The sequence below is a fragment of the Cervus elaphus genome, chromosome 1, assembly GCF_910594005.1.
Source record: "Cervus elaphus chromosome 1, mCerEla1.1, whole genome shotgun sequence".
In the NCBI taxonomy this organism is placed as follows: Eukaryota; Metazoa; Chordata; class Mammalia; order Artiodactyla; family Cervidae; genus Cervus; species Cervus elaphus.
In genome coordinates this window covers 68,306,226-68,323,551 of record NC_057815.1, presented here as the reverse complement: position 1 = coordinate 68,323,551, position 17,326 = coordinate 68,306,226, and the positions used below count along the sequence as shown (strand labels likewise).

The following is a 17,326-nucleotide window of genomic DNA, read 5'->3' as shown; positions in this document are numbered from 1 at the left end:
TTGGGGACGCAGCGGGCAGGCTGACACACAATGGCACACGCTCATGTGGACACACAGGCACACTCATCCATGGGCGCTCTGTTTTGGCACACACTGACATTCACTGCCACATGTCGGCACCTCCAGTGACACTGTCACACACTCACTGGTGCACACTCATCAATACGTTCTTGCTGACACGTTCTGTGTGGGGGGGCACACACAGGTCACACTCCAACACATACCAGCGCTAACACACCTTCATGCTGGTGCACACATTTTGACATACCCTGATACATACACTTACACTCATGGTAACAAACACTCTCACTGAAACACCCATGCTGTCTTCCCTTACCAACAGGAACACTTATGTTGGCAGAAAAGACCACACCAGTGCTGACCCCGGCAGACACACATCAGACTAACGCCCAGACAGACACCCCGGGTCGCATGCCAACGGCTCATTGGGCCTCTGACACACTCACTCCAGTCCCCACAAGTGGAGAAGTGGAAACGCACACACCACACGGGGTGGGAGGCACCTTGGAGCCTGGGAAAAATGCTTCCCATCCAGGGCTTCCTTTCCCTCTGACCTCCCCAAGGGCTGCAGATCTCCTCCAGCAGAGGGTGGGGAGAAGGGGCTCGGGTCTCCCTAGGAGCCTGCCCTGACGCAGAAAGGGAGAGGTCTGCCTCTGAAATGGGAAACTGGGACAGAAAAGGGAGGGGGGCTGGGGCCCAGGACAAGCCCCTGTTGGGCAGGCATCTTTGTCACCCTGGATCCGCCCTTTCACTCCACCAGCTCCCTTCAGTTCAGATAGAAGTTTCTCCCGTATCTCCTCTTACCCCTTCGGCATGAACCCTCTTATTCATCCTTTTCCTCCTTTACCCTTTTCTGTCTTTGTACCCCACTTCTCCCCTGTCTCATTCTCTATGCCCTGCCTTACTCTCTCCTTACTTCCAATGAGTATTTACAGAGCACCTGGTGTGTACGAGGCATAGATTGGGGCACAAAGGTGTGCAAGACCCATTCCTTCCCCAGGGAGCTCATAAACTAGAGAAAGGGCCCCCGTGGCCATCATGTTTCAGGACCACTAACAAAGTGTGTAACACTCTCTGCTGTCTGACATTCACTCTCAACAACCTGAGAAAAATCGTGCAGAGATTAGCTCCATTTTCCAGAAGAAGAAACCGAGGCTCAGAGATAACTTGTGCTCTGAAGGTTTAAAAACTGCCTCCTGCTGGCTCTGCGAGGAGGTTAACTTTGCGCTTCCTGTTTTCCCGAGGAGGAACCAGAGCTTAGAGAGATTACCCTGACTTGCTTAAATTAAGGTCAAGAGGGGCCAGAGGCTGGAGTCTACTTGATCTGTTTCTCTGAAGCTCGCTATTGGGCACTGTCAAGCCCCTCGTGGACCCTAGTTTGAGGCTCGGGTGGGATGGCTGGCTCTGTGGGTGGAGGCCCAGCTGGTGGTGAAGGCTGCAGTAGATGGTGAGGCATCTGCATTCACCTTGATGGCTAGCCCCTGTTGCAGTCGGCTGACCCAGGACCCAGGTCTCTGTCCTCAGAGGAGCATGTATGAGTCTCTTCCACCATGTCCAGGTACCCCAGTGACAGGATCTTCCTGATCATGGAGGTGGGACTTCTCTCCCTGCAGGGAGCCAGAAGCCCTTCCCCCTCCCCGTCGTCCCTCTTGTGCTGCTTCGCCATCAGGGTGACTCAGCCCCTCATGGGCCTTGGTTAGCTTCACTGTGACTTGGGGGAAGTGTTGTTGCTCTCCTGCTGGCCTAGGTTGTCAGCAGGATGGACACCTGTTGAAGACCCTATCTCTGAAGCTAGGTATTTTCCATGACTTCCCTGCTGTATCTCTAAGTCACTGGGAGCTTGAGGACCTTAGCTTTCCCACCTGTAATTCATAGCTATCCATACCCAACATTTTCAGGGCCCTCCCTGTGTTTTCTGAAGATACCTGGCAGGGGAGGAAGTGCTGCTGGAAGCCTGGCGCCTAAGCCTGGCCGTAGTCCATGGGATGGTGGCCCTGTTCTCTCTCCCGGGCTCCCTTGTAGTCCTAGGAGGCCTCCCTCTCCCTTCCAGACAGATTTCCTGAGTAATTTGGAAGCGAAAGACAATCAATAATAGGCCGTGCCTTGCCTTTTTCTGTAAAGCATGGGATTCCACTTGATCTCCGACTTAGACGAGGAGACGGCAAATGTCTGATACTCTAAGGATCAGGAGTCATGCATCCATCCTGCACCTGGATTTGCCACCCCCACATGAAAGTGACAACGAGAATGAATCAGAAACAGTCACTGGGCCTGAGGAAGTCCCAGGGTCAGGGGGTAAAGAGAGGAGGAAAGAATATCTGGATAGGATAAATTACGGGTAGTGAGATGGCTCTTCTAACAAGCGCTAACGTAGCGATCAGACAGCCATTCTGCAAACATTGACTGAGTGCTGGGGCTGGTGGTTCAGAGAGGAATGGCTCTACTTGGTTTCTAAAAGACTGAGAGCAGAGCGAGTGATTATCTTGCAGGGTGACATGTGCTGTGGGAGGCCAAAGGAGGAGTCCCCAGCACAGTTTTGGCAGGGGGCATGGTGAGGGATGCTTTCCTGAGAAGGAGATGGCATGGAAGCAAGAAAGTGGAGCTGGGGACATCATTCCTGACGTGGGGTGAGGAATGTGACAAGGTTTGGAGACATGAGGCAACACGTGCCACCTGCGGGTTGGACTGGGGTGACGGGTGAGAGTGAACACAGGCTGCTTATCAACAGCCTGGGATGTCCAGCTAAGGAGAGGTTTTCTCCTGAAGTCCCCGGTGACTCAAAGAGGAGTGTGGGGAGGGCAGGGATGGGAGCAGATTTGTGTTTCAGAAGAATGCCTTTGGCAGTGGCAAGGTACCTTTGGCCACCTGATGTGAAGAACTGACTCACTGAAAAAGACCCTGATTCTGGGAAAGATTGAAAGCAGGAGAAGGGAATGACAGAGGACGAGATGGTTGGATGGCATCACCGACTCGATGGACATGAGTTTGAGCAAGCTCCGGGAGTTGGTGATGGACAGGGAAGCCTGGTGTGCTGTAGTCCATGGGGTCGCAAAGAGTCAGACACGACTGAGCAACTGAACTGAACTGAAAGACGGGCAGACCTGGATGCAGGGAGTCCAGTGGGGAGGCTGAGGAGGAGCCTGTGAGAAAGCGAGATTTAAATTAAGGCTGTGGTGAGACTGGAACTGAGAAAGATGAACAGGAGGTAGAATCTATTAGCCAGACTGACATGTGCCAGGTTTACTTGCATGATCTCATGGTTTTCCCTCTGATTTTATTAGTCTAAGGACTGTTCTCATTTTCTATACCAGGAAACAGACTAGGAGAGATTAAATAATTTGTCCACCGCCATTCATTCAATGAGCTTTTGAACCCAGGCCTATCTGCCGTGATGCTTTGTGCTTTTACCCAGAAGGAGGGGATTGTCTGGCTCACAGGTGGCTTCCCCTACCTTCCTGGCAGTCCCATTCTCAAGTCGAGCATCCCTTCTGTTTCTTCCTATTCCTACCAACTCAACTGGCAATGTAAAGGATCAAAGTTAGACAATAAGAAGGACTTCCCAAGAGACAATGGGATGAAGTGACATTTCCTTTTCTACAGATGTTTATGAACTCTTCTTTTTTGGCAAGGAAGGAGGGTGGGTGTGATGGGGACACGTAATCACCAGCTCTCTGTGAAACTTGGCTGTGGTCTCTCTTGGTGGTTAAGCTCTGTGTGACCCATCTTGGCTGGAACATGGGGGAAGTCCTGTGGCTTTGGCCAGGGTCACTTATGGGACTGCTGGAAGTGGAAGCATTGAGCCTGACCCATCGTCTGTGATCTGATCTCTGGCTCTAGGCTGGCTCTGGGCTTCAGAGCTCTCCACAGCTGTGTTCCTTCTGAGCTTGGGCCTCCTTGCCCAGGGTTGAAGCCTCCCATTGGCATGGGTTCAGGGGTCCTCAGTTGTGGGTGTGCCATACACTGGGGATGCAGCAATGGAAGAATAACAGGCTGGGTGTCAGCACACCCTGAGTGGCCTCTGGCCTCTGGCAGACCATCCTCCGCAGTGACCATGCTGGCCATCTAATGAGACCTGCAGTGGGTGGAAGCTTGACAGGGAGCCAGGCTGGAAGTTGAGGGAGATGTTGGGGGTCTTCTGCATAGATGGGTCCAGATCTCAGGGTAGGATGGACTTGGGAGGCAAGCATTAAGAGAATTTTCAGCTTAGAGATGGTATTTGACTTGGTGATTGTGGATGACATGGCACAGGGAGAAGGTATAGCGTTTGAAGAGAGGGTGGCTGGGAGCATTTGAGGCTTTGCAGAGCACGCGTGTGTAAGGGTGGAGCGAGGAGAAGGGAAAGAACAAGGGAGGTTGTGTCCTGGGAACCACAGGGCAGGGAAGGACCAGCAGAGGATGAAACTGGGAAAGACCCCTAGCATTTAGGCAGATGGCAGTGGCTGGTACCTTGTTGAGAGGGGTTTTGATGGAGCCATGAGGGCAGAGCTGGGCCACAGTGGGCAGAGGAGAGAAGGGAAGGACCTTGTTTTTCTCTCCGTGGAGCTGGGAGGGAGCCTCTTGGAAGAAGAGTGTGAGGCCCTGGGCCGGGTGCACGGGGGCCTCTGAGTGTGAGGACCTGCGGGGTGAGGCTCAGCTGAGGACTGGGAGGGACACTGCGGACGTGTGAGATGGTCACAGCAGGGAATGTCTGTGCTGGCTCTTGAGAGAGGGGCTGTGCTGAATCAGGCACAGGGTCTTGAGAAAGGCTTCCTGGGAGAAAGTGCCCCCTGAACTGGGTCCTGGGGCATGTGGAAGGACCCAGGTATCCTGGACAAAAGGAAGCACCTAGATCCACGTGCAGGTGAGGAGTGAGGCAGCAGCCGTGGCGAGCAGGCTCTAGGTGCTGAAGTGGGCAGGTTTCAAGGCACTTTCTACTCAGGTTTTCATACCTCACGTGTCTTTGTTCCCCAGTTGGTAAGTTCCTTGTGATTTGGGGCTATTTCTGTTCCTTTTGGCTCATCCATTGTCCAGCTCTGGATCTGGTTCATAGGAGATGCCTGGCAGGGATATATTGACTAGACTGAACTGCTTCCTCCCGTCTTGCCTCTGCTGTCAGCCCAGGGGCTCCCTAGGTCTTTCCTGTTAGGGAATGCTGAAGATGGAAGCCATATTTCCCAGATGAGACCCGGTGCTGGGGGATCGCCTCCATCAGATTGGGAAGTCCTGAAGAAAAAGAGTACCACTCCTATCAGAATGGGCTTCCTGCAAGTGAAGCCTGGTTCTCCCCCACCGGACAGGCTTCTGCAGGTGGGAGCCCTAACTCCGACGTCAGGCAGGGGCTTCTGGGGCTGGGACATGTCTACAGGATGAGCCCTGCTGGGATTAGGACAGGGCACCCTGATGGGTCCTGAGCATCGTCCTTCCCTCCTATGTGCAGGATGGATCCTACCCCGGGGGTGGCTTGAGTCCTAGTGGGATATAGAGCAGAGGGGGTGAGACAAGACAGGGTGGTTGCTTTTGAGAGGGGAACAAAGGACACTGTTGTCCCGGCCCTCTCCCCCCTCCCTCCCAAGGGGCCCTGGCAGGGCCATCTCTCTGGAGACGCACCCCCTCCTTCCTGGGCCTGGCCCCATCTTTAGTCCCACTTGAGAGGAAGGAACTGCTTGTTCCTTCCCAAGAGACCCAGTGCCAGATGAGGCCCCTGGGAGGCCCGGCCCCAGGGATCAGACCAGACAGGTCCTGGAGTTCTGTGTGATTGAATTCACCACAGCCCCGGAGTCGCTTTCCCTCTGCCTGGGGCTGGGTCTGGCCTGACTGAGACCATAGCCAGTGGGTCCTCCTGTAAACTGGAGAGGGATCTGGAGCAGGGGTGTGGGTGGAGGTGCTGGGGTCTGTGTCAGGGCAGTAGGAGGCCGGACTCCTTACTCAAGGTCTGAGTGGTTCGGTGGCCATGCTGGCTCCAGCCTGTCTCTCCAGGTGCGCTCAGAGGCCCAGAAGGTGAGTGAATGTGGCCCCACACAAGGCAGGTTCTCCCTTCATCCTGGCCCTGAGTCTCTGGCCCCAAACTGGTCATCCTCGCCGTTTTGCAGCCTCACCCCCTTCCCTCCCAGCCGTTGCAGTCAGTGGGCGTGGATGCTTTTTGGCAGAGGACCACGGAAGGGTGGGGAGTGGACTGCTAGGCTGTGCCGTCCCAGGAGGGTCAGAGATTTGCTCTAATGCTTTCTCAGTGCTGTGTGACCTTGGGCATGACATTCACCCTCTCTGAAACTTGGTGTCCCTATGGCAGTCAGATCAGCCAGAGGGTATGAAACTCTTCTCCTGGAGTCAGTGTTTCCTGTGTGCTGCTAGTGGGTTTGGGGGTGACCTTCCTTCTGGAGGGCAGAAATGGGGGACTGGGCAATTCAGGCCTCTGCCACACAGCAGTGGGACTGAGATCACTGGGGAGCTGCGCCTAGATGGCTGTGGGTTGCATTCTTCCCTGTGGGACCAGGTCATTGCCTCGGCAGCCTTCTACCCCTCAAAGCACCTGCAGGAACCGGCAGGCAGGCAGGCAGGTCGTGGGACATTTCATTTTCTCTGCCCAGGCTGTGCCCTCCTCAGGTGCCCACAGCTTCCTCTGTGATCTGATTAGCATGTATTAAAGACTGATTAGCATAGTGGTTAGGCTCTAGGAAGAACCAGATTTCCTGGTTTCAAATGCCAGCTTGCCACTTCCCAGCCTGGCAACCTCTGGTGACTATTTAACCCCTTCTCTGCTGAAACTCCCTCACTTGTAAAGTGGGGTAGCAATGGTGTTTGCCTTATAGGTTGTCTTAAGGATTAAATGAGTTAAAATAGGTACAGCTAGGACATAAGCCTCCGGCACAAGTGCAGTGTTACATGAGGTTAGTTCACAATGCCCTTCCTGTCCTTCAAAGCCTGGATCACTCATGGCCTCCTCCTCTAGGAAGCCCTCACTGATCTGCAAGTGCCTTGTGACTTTTTTTTTTTACTGTATATTCATTCTCTCTCTCTTTCTTTTGGCATTCATGCCTCTGTCTCTTTGTAGGTCCTGGTTATTTGCACATTCATGATGTCCTCTGTGTGAGACCAAGGGCACTTGGCCCGAGTCTGTTGTCCCTTTGCACCTGTGTAGACCTGGTGTGTCACTGAGCCCCGTAAATATTTGTTCAGTGAAGGAGGCTAATGTAGGTGTTCCACTGAGAAAAGATACACTTGGAGAGGGCGGTGTGGTGGGTGAGGACAGAAGGACACCATTGCTGATTCTGAAATGTCTAACGATGGCCCAGAGTCACAGGCATTAGACTATTCTCTGTAACCCAAAGGATGGAAGGCAGAGGATGACGGCTTTACCTTTGCTAGAAGAATGTGTGTTCAGGCAACCTGGCGAGGGGATCGGTGGCTCATTCCAACCTCTGTGCATTTGTTCTGCTGCTCCCACCGTCAAGAATGCCATCCTTTCTTCTCACTGCTTGTCCAAGTTCTACTTCCTCAACATGTGCCCAGCCATCACTTCCTGGCCCGTTGGAGGGGGTGGGCTCGAGCGGGTGGGCTCTGTTCGTCACACCCATCCTCAGACATTGACAGAGCCTCTCCTGGGTCTGGGTAGTCCATCACCCTTTAGGATGGACATCTGAATCTAGCTACAGTATGTCCAGTGTGGTTTGACCTGACCTGAGAAGGGGACCATGGCTTCCGATGACCCGGCGGTGATCAAGGAGCTCTTTATGCACCTGGAGAGCCCTCCCTCGGCCTGCTGGCAGAGCACAGTCCTCCCCCACGGCTTCCCACTGGGCAAGTACTCAGAACCCACCTAATTACTGAGGACAGAGTTCTGGGCATCGGATCCAGCAGGCTGCGGTCATAATCAACTAATTAAACCACCCGAGCTTCTTGGTTGGGCAGTGGGGAGGGAGAGGGGTGGTGAAGAGTCGTGGGAAGGAGAGGGATGCTCCACGCAGGGAGAGTTCAGACACAGGGCCTGCTGAGCTGAGCTGGGAAAGGAAGCAGGAAATGGGGAGAGAGGGTGGGGGGCAGGCGGGGAGAGGGACAGCCGGATTGAGATGAATGAATGAGATGAATCAGGGCAGCCATCTGGTCTGGGAGGCAGGGACCCCACTTGGTCACTGTCCCTGTGGCATCATGGATGAACTGCTTTTCCTCTTTGGACCTCAGTTTCTCCGTGTGTCAAGCAGCAGGGGGAAAGGGTTGGCATGGAAGTTCCCTGGAACCCTTTGATTCGGTTCAGTAGCTTGCAGGGGAGGAGGCGTCAACAGCAGACTGTGTTTCTGCTCAGTAGCTTGGCCTCTCACAGCCCTGTCTTCTGAAAGGGGCAGGTGGTGCTGGGGACTGACCCAGCCTGAGACTGAGTCTCTGTAGGTTAATCACAAGGGAAGGGTGTAGATGGCATTGGGCAAGTCCTTGGCCTCCGTCATGCCCTTGTCCCTGCTCTGTCCTCCTGACTGCCCCGTGGCTCCCAAACTACTGTCCTCAGCGAGTGACCGTTTAAGATTGTGCAGTATCCTTTCCAACAGTCTAGAAATTTCCTAAGAAGCACCCTACGAGTGTAGGAATGGGGTTCCCTGAAGGTAAAGTCACAGGTTTGGAGTATGGATCTCAGAATCACAGAGACTTGGCTTTGTTGTCTAGCAGTATAGCTCCCTGACCTTGGGTGAGGGTCTTAAACTCTCTGGGTGTCAGTTTTCTCGTTTGTGAAATAAGGATAATAATATCCTCTATTGCAAGTAGTTGCTATGGGCAAAGAGGGTAGGGATTTGATACAAGTCATTGTGACTTTTAAGACTGGCAGTGGACCCAAGCTTGCTTTCTGCCTCCTCTCTCCTGCATCCCCTCCCCCTTCCTGTCCTGCCCAGGACTGTGTGCTCTGCTGGGTGTGCGGGGGTGGGGGGCTGTGCTGGGCAGGAGGAGATGTCAGATGACGGCTGGAAAGGGAAGTGAGATTGCCCAAGGGAGGGGAGGGTGGAGCAGTTGGTGCTGGGGCAGATGGGGCCCCCCCTCCCTTTTGGCCCCTCACTTATGGTGGGTTCTCTAGGGGGAAGTGGGGAGAGCTTGGGGGTCAGGAAGCTGGGGGCAGAGGAGAGCGTCACGGAGGGTCCCAGGCTTCTCTCCTTTATCCCCGCCCCCAGGGGCCGGGTGTAGAGCCAAGGGCCTGATTTTCTGCCAGGGAGGCCAGCAGGCCTCTGTTTCACACACTCATACAACAGCCCTTCCTGGTTCTCAACCCCTAGCGGGAGGTGCCTGCTTGAAGCTGGGGCACTTGGAAGGCAGTGCCTGCCTCGGAGGTCTGTGAGGTCTGGAGGAGAGGCAGCAAAGGAGGGGACCAAAGCCGCCTCGGCCTCCCCACGCCCCTCCCCGCAGTGCTGGGCTGTGACAAGCCAGGGCCTCTGACTCCAAGGAAGCTGGTTACATAACTCAGTCGGACTCCCTGCTTCCTTCTTCCATTCTCCCCAGAGAGGCCTTGGGAGGTGCTGCTTTGCTGCTTTGCTTTGATTCCTGGGCCCAAGAGGTCATTGAGACCGTGCCCCTGCCGAGGGCGGTGACAGGCGCTGCCCTTCTGCAGGCACTGGGTCGGCTCTGCGCTCTGCCCCCCTTCCCATGCTCCTGGGGGCAGAGCTGCAAAGGGGAGAAGCCTCATTAGAGGAAACAGGCTGTGTCCTGAGATAATTTGCCTGCAAAGTGCCCCGGAGGGAAGCTGACCTCTCTGCAGTTAGAGGAACAGATAATCAGCATTTTCCAGTTTGTTCAACTCAGTTCCACAAACGTTTCCCTAGCACTTGCTGCGTGCCAGGCCCAGACCTCTACTCAAGGCATGTTCCCAAAGCCCTCTGCCCACCCACCCCGCCCCCGGCCCCCGCCGGGACGGTCTCTCCCAGTGGGCAGCTGACTTAAGAGGCGGCTCTGCTCCCATCTCCCTGCTAAGATCATGCCCTTTCTCACAGACTGGGGCCTGGCTGTCCTGGGTTCTGGGGTGTCAGGGACCCCATGACAGGAAGCATGGGGATTCCTCTGCGCTAAGCTTTCTTACGGTTGGTTTATGCCCTTCCCGTTCAGCGCCCCCCTCCCCCAAGCATCCCCTCCCAAGGAGGTTCTTGTGGACAGACACCTCTGTGAGTACCTGCCACACCGTAGGCCCTGGGCTGGGCCCTTGAGGTGTGAGGAGGAAACAGACAAGTCTCCACTCTCATGCTGCTCTTATCACTAGGGAAGAGGGAAGAGATCAGACCCGAATGCTGTCAGAAAGGGGGCGATAAGAACTCGTTTATACCAGGGGCAGAGCAAGCCCATTCACTTATACCCGGGGCAGAGCAAGCCCAGTGGATAAGGGTTAAAGGCAGCTCTGCAGAAGCGGGGAGGTCACAGCAGCAAGCTTTGGAAGGTGAGTTTGACTTGAACCAGGAATGACGCTTGTCTTGGAGGTGCCTGTGACTGATGTCCTCAGTGGGGACTGACTTCCTTCATCAGATGCTTGAGCATCCACTGTGTGCCAGGTACCGGGGTCTGACAGACACTCGCTTCCTCTGCTGTCAGTAAGGGGTGTGGTGGGACTGCTGGAGGACACAAAATCTAGGGTGAAAAGTGAAAGTTCTGCCACGTGACATCAGAGTGAGTGTTCGGGCCTGAACAGAAGAAATGAGGCAGGTTTAAGAGGAGACACCAGGCTCAGCGAGGCCTCCGTGGAAACCAGGGGCTGCCTGGGTCTCCTCTGGTGGTGGGCCGGGGTTGGGGGCAAAGGCTTCACTCCAGCCGAGAAGACCCTGCAGAGGTCTGATGACTGTTCCCAGAGGAGTGGTGGACATGAAAGAGCAAAGAAACCATGTCTTAGGAGAAACAGCTCTCCCCTTGGGGCCAGAGAGTGGGGGTGGGGCACATGTCTGCAGCTTCAAGGGCTGTATCTGGGAGCACCGAGGCCAAGCAGTGGCATGGTAGAGAGAGGAAGCTCTTGGAGTTCTCACCTTCCCACCATATCAGTAGTTTTGTGTCTGTGCGCTGAGTTTTTCAGCCTCTGGGCATAAAGTTTCCATCCTTTCTGTATCTATGCTAATGAAAGCACCCAGCACATTAGGAGGTTGATTTTATTATGGGTCTCTATAGCTCCAGGGCAGTGGAAGAAACCTGGAAGCATTTTTAAACTCAGTAAGGAGAACTTTCTTTTTTTGCAGCAGACTTTAATATCCTAAAAATGACAGAGATGATCACACAGCATAATGGAGTGGTTAATATGCACATATTCATTTCTCATATTATTTAGAGTGTTCACTTTGGCAGCAGCGACTCCCTATGCATACCTGAAACATTTCAGCCATCTCTGATGCTCACAACTTTGCAGAGTCAACTTTGGCAAAAAAAATTAATAATAAAGTCTTTTAGTAGAACTTCGGAACAAAGAGCCATGACCCAGTCCTAAACTGAGCCCTGGCACAGATGAGCTTTCATCGGATTGTGGAGGTGGGGTGGTGGTGGGGAAGGTTTCGAACTCCATGGAGAAGAGAAACCCTCTCCTAACCCTCAGGGCACTCAGCCTGATGGTGATGGATAGATACATGGTTCCATCACCAAAGTGCTTTTCTTCTTCTCATTCCACAGCCACCAGCTCAGTCCAACCCCCACATCTGGCATGGACTATTGCAGTGGTCTTCTGCTTGGTCTAACCCCCTTAAACCCTCCTCTCATTCTGAAATTCGCATCTGACCCCGTCCTTCCCCCGCTTAAAAACCAATCAGAGACTTCCATGGTGGTTCAGTGGTTAAGATTTCCATGCTCCCAATGCAGGGGGCTGCAGGTTTGATCCCCAGTCAGGGAAGATCCTGCATGCTGCATGGCATGGCCAAAGAAAACACTGATCCTGTTTCCTCTATTTCCTGTGAGACTGTCGTATTCTTCCAGTGGCACTGGAGGCCTTTTTCTCTCATGCTCCTATCCCAGTTCTCCCCACCACACGGCTAACATCCTGGCTACACTGACTTTTTTGGATCTTCCCCCACAGCCTTTGTACTTTCTACACATATGTGTCTGTTCAAGCCAGTCTCTTTGTTTGGAATGCATTCCTCGCCTGCCTGGTGAAATCTCCCTTGTATTTTAAGGTTGAACCTGAGCTTAAGTGCAGTTCAATTAAACGCAATGCAGTTGAGCTGCACTGAGTACCTACTGTGTGCTTGGACGTGACACCTTCCCTTGGCTCTGTGTTCACTGCCCAGGCAGAGTCAGTGCGCTCTTCCATGCTCCCTTGGAGCCTTATAGGTTTCCAGGACAGAGCGTTGTATCATAATTGGCTGCTGTTAAGTCAGTTTCCAGTGCTAGAGGGCAGGCATGTGTCTGGTACCTAATGGACCTCCAGTTCCTGATGTGGGTGAGGCCAACCTGGGTAAGGTCTGGGTTTGCATAAGTGCATTGAAATGGAGTACAAGCAGCACTCACACACACACAGAGCTGTTATACTCAAATAAGTGGGGGCCAGAATTGGGTATTGGGTAAGGAGTGAGTCAAGGAAAATTCTCTGGAGGAAGTGAACCCTGGGCTGCTGACCTGAAGGAGAAGCTCTCTTTCCTTCTTCTCACTTCCCTCCTGAGCCTGACTGGAAGCAAACAGCTGAAACTGTCGAAAGGGAAATGAATACATTCTTTACTAGGGGTTGGGATCTCCTGGCCTAGAGATGATTAAATAGGTATATACCTGCTCCCTCCCTTCCTTCCATATACATTTTCTGAACCTCTAGGAGATGCCAAGCACTAGGGCCACAAAAATTGATTAAATAAAACATGTCTTTGTATTTTTCTGTCTTAATGTTCATGCTGGAGCCTGTCCTTCCCTTTATCTGTCTTGTTGGAGTCCAAGTCTTGGCATGTCACTTACAGCTCTGTGGCTGAGGGCTGGTCACATCATTTTTCTAAACCTAGTTTTCCTATGCATGTGTGTGTGCGAAGTTGCCTTAGTGGTGTCTGACTCTTTGTAACTGCATGGACTGTAGCCTTCCAGGCTCCTCTGTCCATGGGATTCTCCAGACGAGAATACTGGAGTGGGTTGCCATGCTGTTCTCCAGGGATCTTGCTGACCCAGGGATCAAACCCGTGTCTCCTGGGTCTCCTGCCCTGCAGGCATATTCTTTACTCCTGAGCCAGCAGGGAAGCCCTTCCTATGCACACCATGGAGGTAATAACACACTCCCGGTAAGGTTGCACTTGGTGATGTGTATGAGGGGCTGCACAAGTGCCTTTGACAGTGGTCCATCATGGAGTGAGCACTGCTCTCAGACTGCAGGCTTCCTGAGGGTGGGGAACGTGTCCAGGGTGTCCTCGCTGGGCCAAGCACACAGTACATTAGAGTGATCAACTATCCCAGTTTTCCTGGTCTGTCTCAGTCCCACATCTAGGGAAAACTCTCAGTCCTGGGTGAATGGAGACCATTAGTTGGTCACCCGATACCATGGTCTCCATTAGGGTTTGTAGAATGGATATATGGATGAATAAATCATGAGGGACAGAGTCAGGACTTGGACAGCAAAAGCCTGCATTAGGTGGCTGGCTTGTGGCGTGAGAAGTCATCTTGTGAAGGGTCTAGAAAGCCCAGCAGGTAGAAGGTGGGAGGCGGGCAAAGGGCCCTCTACTGCTCTGCAGGGAACACGGAGGCCCTGAGTGTGTAAGGCTGTTGCTTTCAAGTAGGTTTCAGGCTTCCAAGGCCCATGTGCTCTTCGTCAGACTCATCCAGGGAGAAGGCAGTCATTGAGGTCCACTTTCACTCAGAGGGTTTCTCATGAGCCCCTAGTTTCTCCTTTGCCTTTGAAGCTGGAGGCCTTGGCTCCTCCACCTGCCATGTTTGGCCAGTCTGCCCACTGCCTTCTGAAATGTCCACTCCAGATGAAGTGGAGGCCTGGGCCCGGAGGTGGGAGAGCAGGGCTGCAGCCCCATCCGTCAGCTCAGGCCCGGAGAGAGTGGGGCCTCCATTTCCCCACCTGTTCCTTGGGGAGGCAGCTCCTCCTGCCGGGGCGTTTGAGAGTGTCACTTGTGGAAGTCTCTGGTGTGTCTAACACTACTATGTGCCTGTGCTATGCTGTGCTTAGTTGCTTCAGGCCTGTCTGACTCATCGCGACCCTACGGACTGTAGCCCGCCAGGCTCCTCTGTCCATGGAATTCTCCAGGCAAGGATACTGGAGTGGGTTGCTAAGCCCTCCTCCACGGAATCTTCCTGACTCAGGGATCAAACTCCTGTCCCCTGTGTCTCTTGCATTGGCAGGTGGGTTCTTAACCACTAGCGCCTCCTGGGAAGCCCAGTATATGCATAACTAGCGTTATTGGTTGTCCACGTCTATAAATGGGGACAGTAAAGCTTGCTCTGTATAACTTGCAGGACTGCCGTGTGGGCCCAGTGGGATGTAGGAGGTGGGAACACTTGTCAGCCTTCAAATATTTGGGGAGGGGGGAGTCTCAGAAGAGCTGCTCCTGCCGGCCCCGGGGTTCCAGCTGCAGGTGGAGGCAGGCCCTGCCCACCAGGCGCAGAGGGACCCTCAGGCCTTGGCACTGCTGCCCACGTGACCACACAAACCCTGTGCCAGGCCCTTGTGTGCCAGACCACACAAACCCAGAGCCACCCTGTGCCGGGTGGCTCTGCTCCTTCTGAAACCACGGCAAGAGAGAGGTGGCTAGACAGACGTGGGAGGGTTTAGTAGCAGCAGGACGCGGGACAAGAAGAAGGAATGTTCCGGAGCCTCGTCTGTCTGTTGGGCTGGAGGCAGGGCCTTTGTGAAGGCGGGTTGTGCTCAGATCGCCTCTGGGCCCTTCCTCCAGCCCAGAGGCGGATTCACCGTGAGGCTGGTGCCGCTTCAACTTCAGGCCTTCACGCTCCAGGGCCATTTCCAAGGCCCAGCAATGTGTCCACGGGCTCAGAGGGCTTGAGAAATGTGCAGAAGGAAGAAGATATTTTTGTGTTTTATAAGAGAGCTTCCAAACTACATGAGCTTCAGTCCCATTCAAGCCTGGATCTGCCCCTGCTCTGACCAGGAGTCCTTTGTGCCAGGAGGTGGGCGTCACGTCGCTGCATGTCCTCAGGGAGTTCTCGTCCCACTGTGGACCTGGCCATCACTTAAAGCCCTCTCTGCTGAGGCAGGACCTGAAAGACATCTGGGAGAGCCAGTTTTGGGCCAGGCCAAGCTCACAGGAGAAGGAGAAGGGGGCGGCAGAGGATGAAATAGGTAGCATCACTGACTCAACGGACATGAATTTGAGCAAACTCTGGGAGACAGCGGAGGACAGGGGAGCCTGGTGTGCTGCAGTCCACCCAGGCTTTGCGGAGAGTTGGACATGACTTAGCGACTGAACAGCAAGAACAAGCTCATAGCTCTTGCTTGCTGTGTCAGTAACAGACTGAAAGGCCTCTCTGTCCTCAACCTTACTCATCTGTGAAATGGGCATAGCTCCTACCAGAAAAGGCTGTGGAAAGGTTGTCATGGGAGCTCAGTAAATGTTGGCAGAAGCTGGATGGACTTGATACAGGGAACCCACCCTTTCTGTTGAGATAGTGTTGCTCACTGTCAGATTCACCTTGCACTGTACAATGCCTGGTGCTGGCCGCTGGGGATACAGGCTGCCGGGGCAGGGGGAGGTGGTCAGATGAGCTAAGAGGGGGGAAAGGGTTTATAAGCTGTGAAGTACAGCTCTCTTTGTCAACTGAGTGGCCCTTTTGTGTGGGAGGGGCAGGGTGGAAGTCTGGACTGTCCTTTCCCATGGGTGGAGGGGAGGTGGTTGGTGGTGGTGAGGACCCTGGCTGAGTTTGTGCCTCAGAAAAGCTGCCTGTGCGGGCTGAGCTGACCTTTCCTGCTCAGAAAGGAAGGTAGGCCGGCAGGGTACACTGCTTCCCCCTACAGATTCGGGGCAAGGTGGCTGAGTGGTGGTTGCATCCTGCCCCTTCCAACTTCCAACCTCAATGCCCCTTTCAGGGAGTCGGGGAAGGAGGAACTCAGGTGGGAGCTATGAGGAAAGAACATGGGTTTTGGTGTCAGGTTTCAGAGAAGGCAATGGCACCCCACTCCAGTACTCTTGCCTGGAAAATCCCATGGACGGAGGAGCCTGGTAGGCTGCAGTCCATGGGGTCGCAAAGAGACATGACTGAGCGACTTCACTTTCACTTTTCACTTTTATGCATTGGAGAAGGAAATGGCAACCCACTCCAGTGTTCTTGCCTGGAGAATCCCAGGGATGGGGTCGCACAGAGTCGGACACGACTAAAGTGACTTAGCAGTAGCAGGTTTCAAATCCCACCCTTACTGCTTGTTATGTCTGTGACCTTGAGACAGTTATATATAATTTTTATGAACCTCAGTTTTCTCATTTTCAGAATAGGGTTGATAAGGGAATTTTTTCACAGTCTGCTGGTTGGGGTTTGGCACTTTCATTACCAGGGGCCAGGTTTGATCCCTGGTCGGGGAACTAAGATCATGCAAGAGGCAAGCCTTGATGCTTCCCCCGCCCTCTTCCCAAATGGTGGTGATAATATCCTCCCCCAACACCCCAGGGTTGCTGTAAGGCTTAAATGAGATAATGTAGGCTAAGCACAGTGCCTGGCACACAGGTGGTGCTCAATAAATGCTGATTGTCCCTCTCTTCTGCCCCGTGAACCTCATCATCCTATCTTGCACACCATCCTTTACCCTTTTGAGAGTGCACTTGGTTGGGCTGTGAACTCCCTGGGGGCATCTGTTGTGTTTAGTTCATCCACCTTTATGCTCCAGCCCTGGCACAGCACCTTCAATACACTTTGAATTGGTTGGTGAGAAGCTTCACCGGCCCCAAGAAAAGGACTAAGTTTTAGCCAGAAACTCAGTGCACATCCACTGTGTGCTCCTGCCGAGTCCCACTGTGTGGAATCTGCTCTACAGAGCTTGAGTGGCTGCTTATAACTTGCTGGAATCCTCTGCACTGGCGGCTTTGTTTTCTTTCCTTCCAAGCACTTAGCACTCATGTAATCAAATCAGTCTTTGGTCAGCCTTTAAGATCCATCTCTCCCCACTGGAATGCAAGGGGCCACAGCAGCTGTGTCCCCAGGCCCCAGTGCCTGGCACAGGGGACACGCATACATTTTTGTTGGCTGTCCTTTTCTTTCCCTTCTCTGAGCTCAGGCTTGGTATCCCTCCCAGCCCAACCCCTTTCCAGCTGGGGCAAGTCTTCCTGCTTCTTTCAGCTTCAATTTCCTCATCTCTAACGTGGGCATAATGGTGGTCCCAGATATCATCAAGTGATCAGCTGGGCCTGGAGCAAGGTAAGGGCTGCATCACATCAGCTCCTGTTTTTAAAATGATCTCCAAGGGTCCTCGCATTTA

At 53.6% G+C, this 17,326-nt stretch overlaps 1 protein-coding gene across 2 annotated transcripts in view; it reads left to right on the top strand.

Annotated features, from left to right (window-relative positions):
* ARRB1 (arrestin beta 1) overlaps positions 1-17,326 on the top strand; it is a 78,715-nt gene that overhangs the window by 373 nt on the left and 61,016 nt on the right. The window lies entirely within an intron of this gene.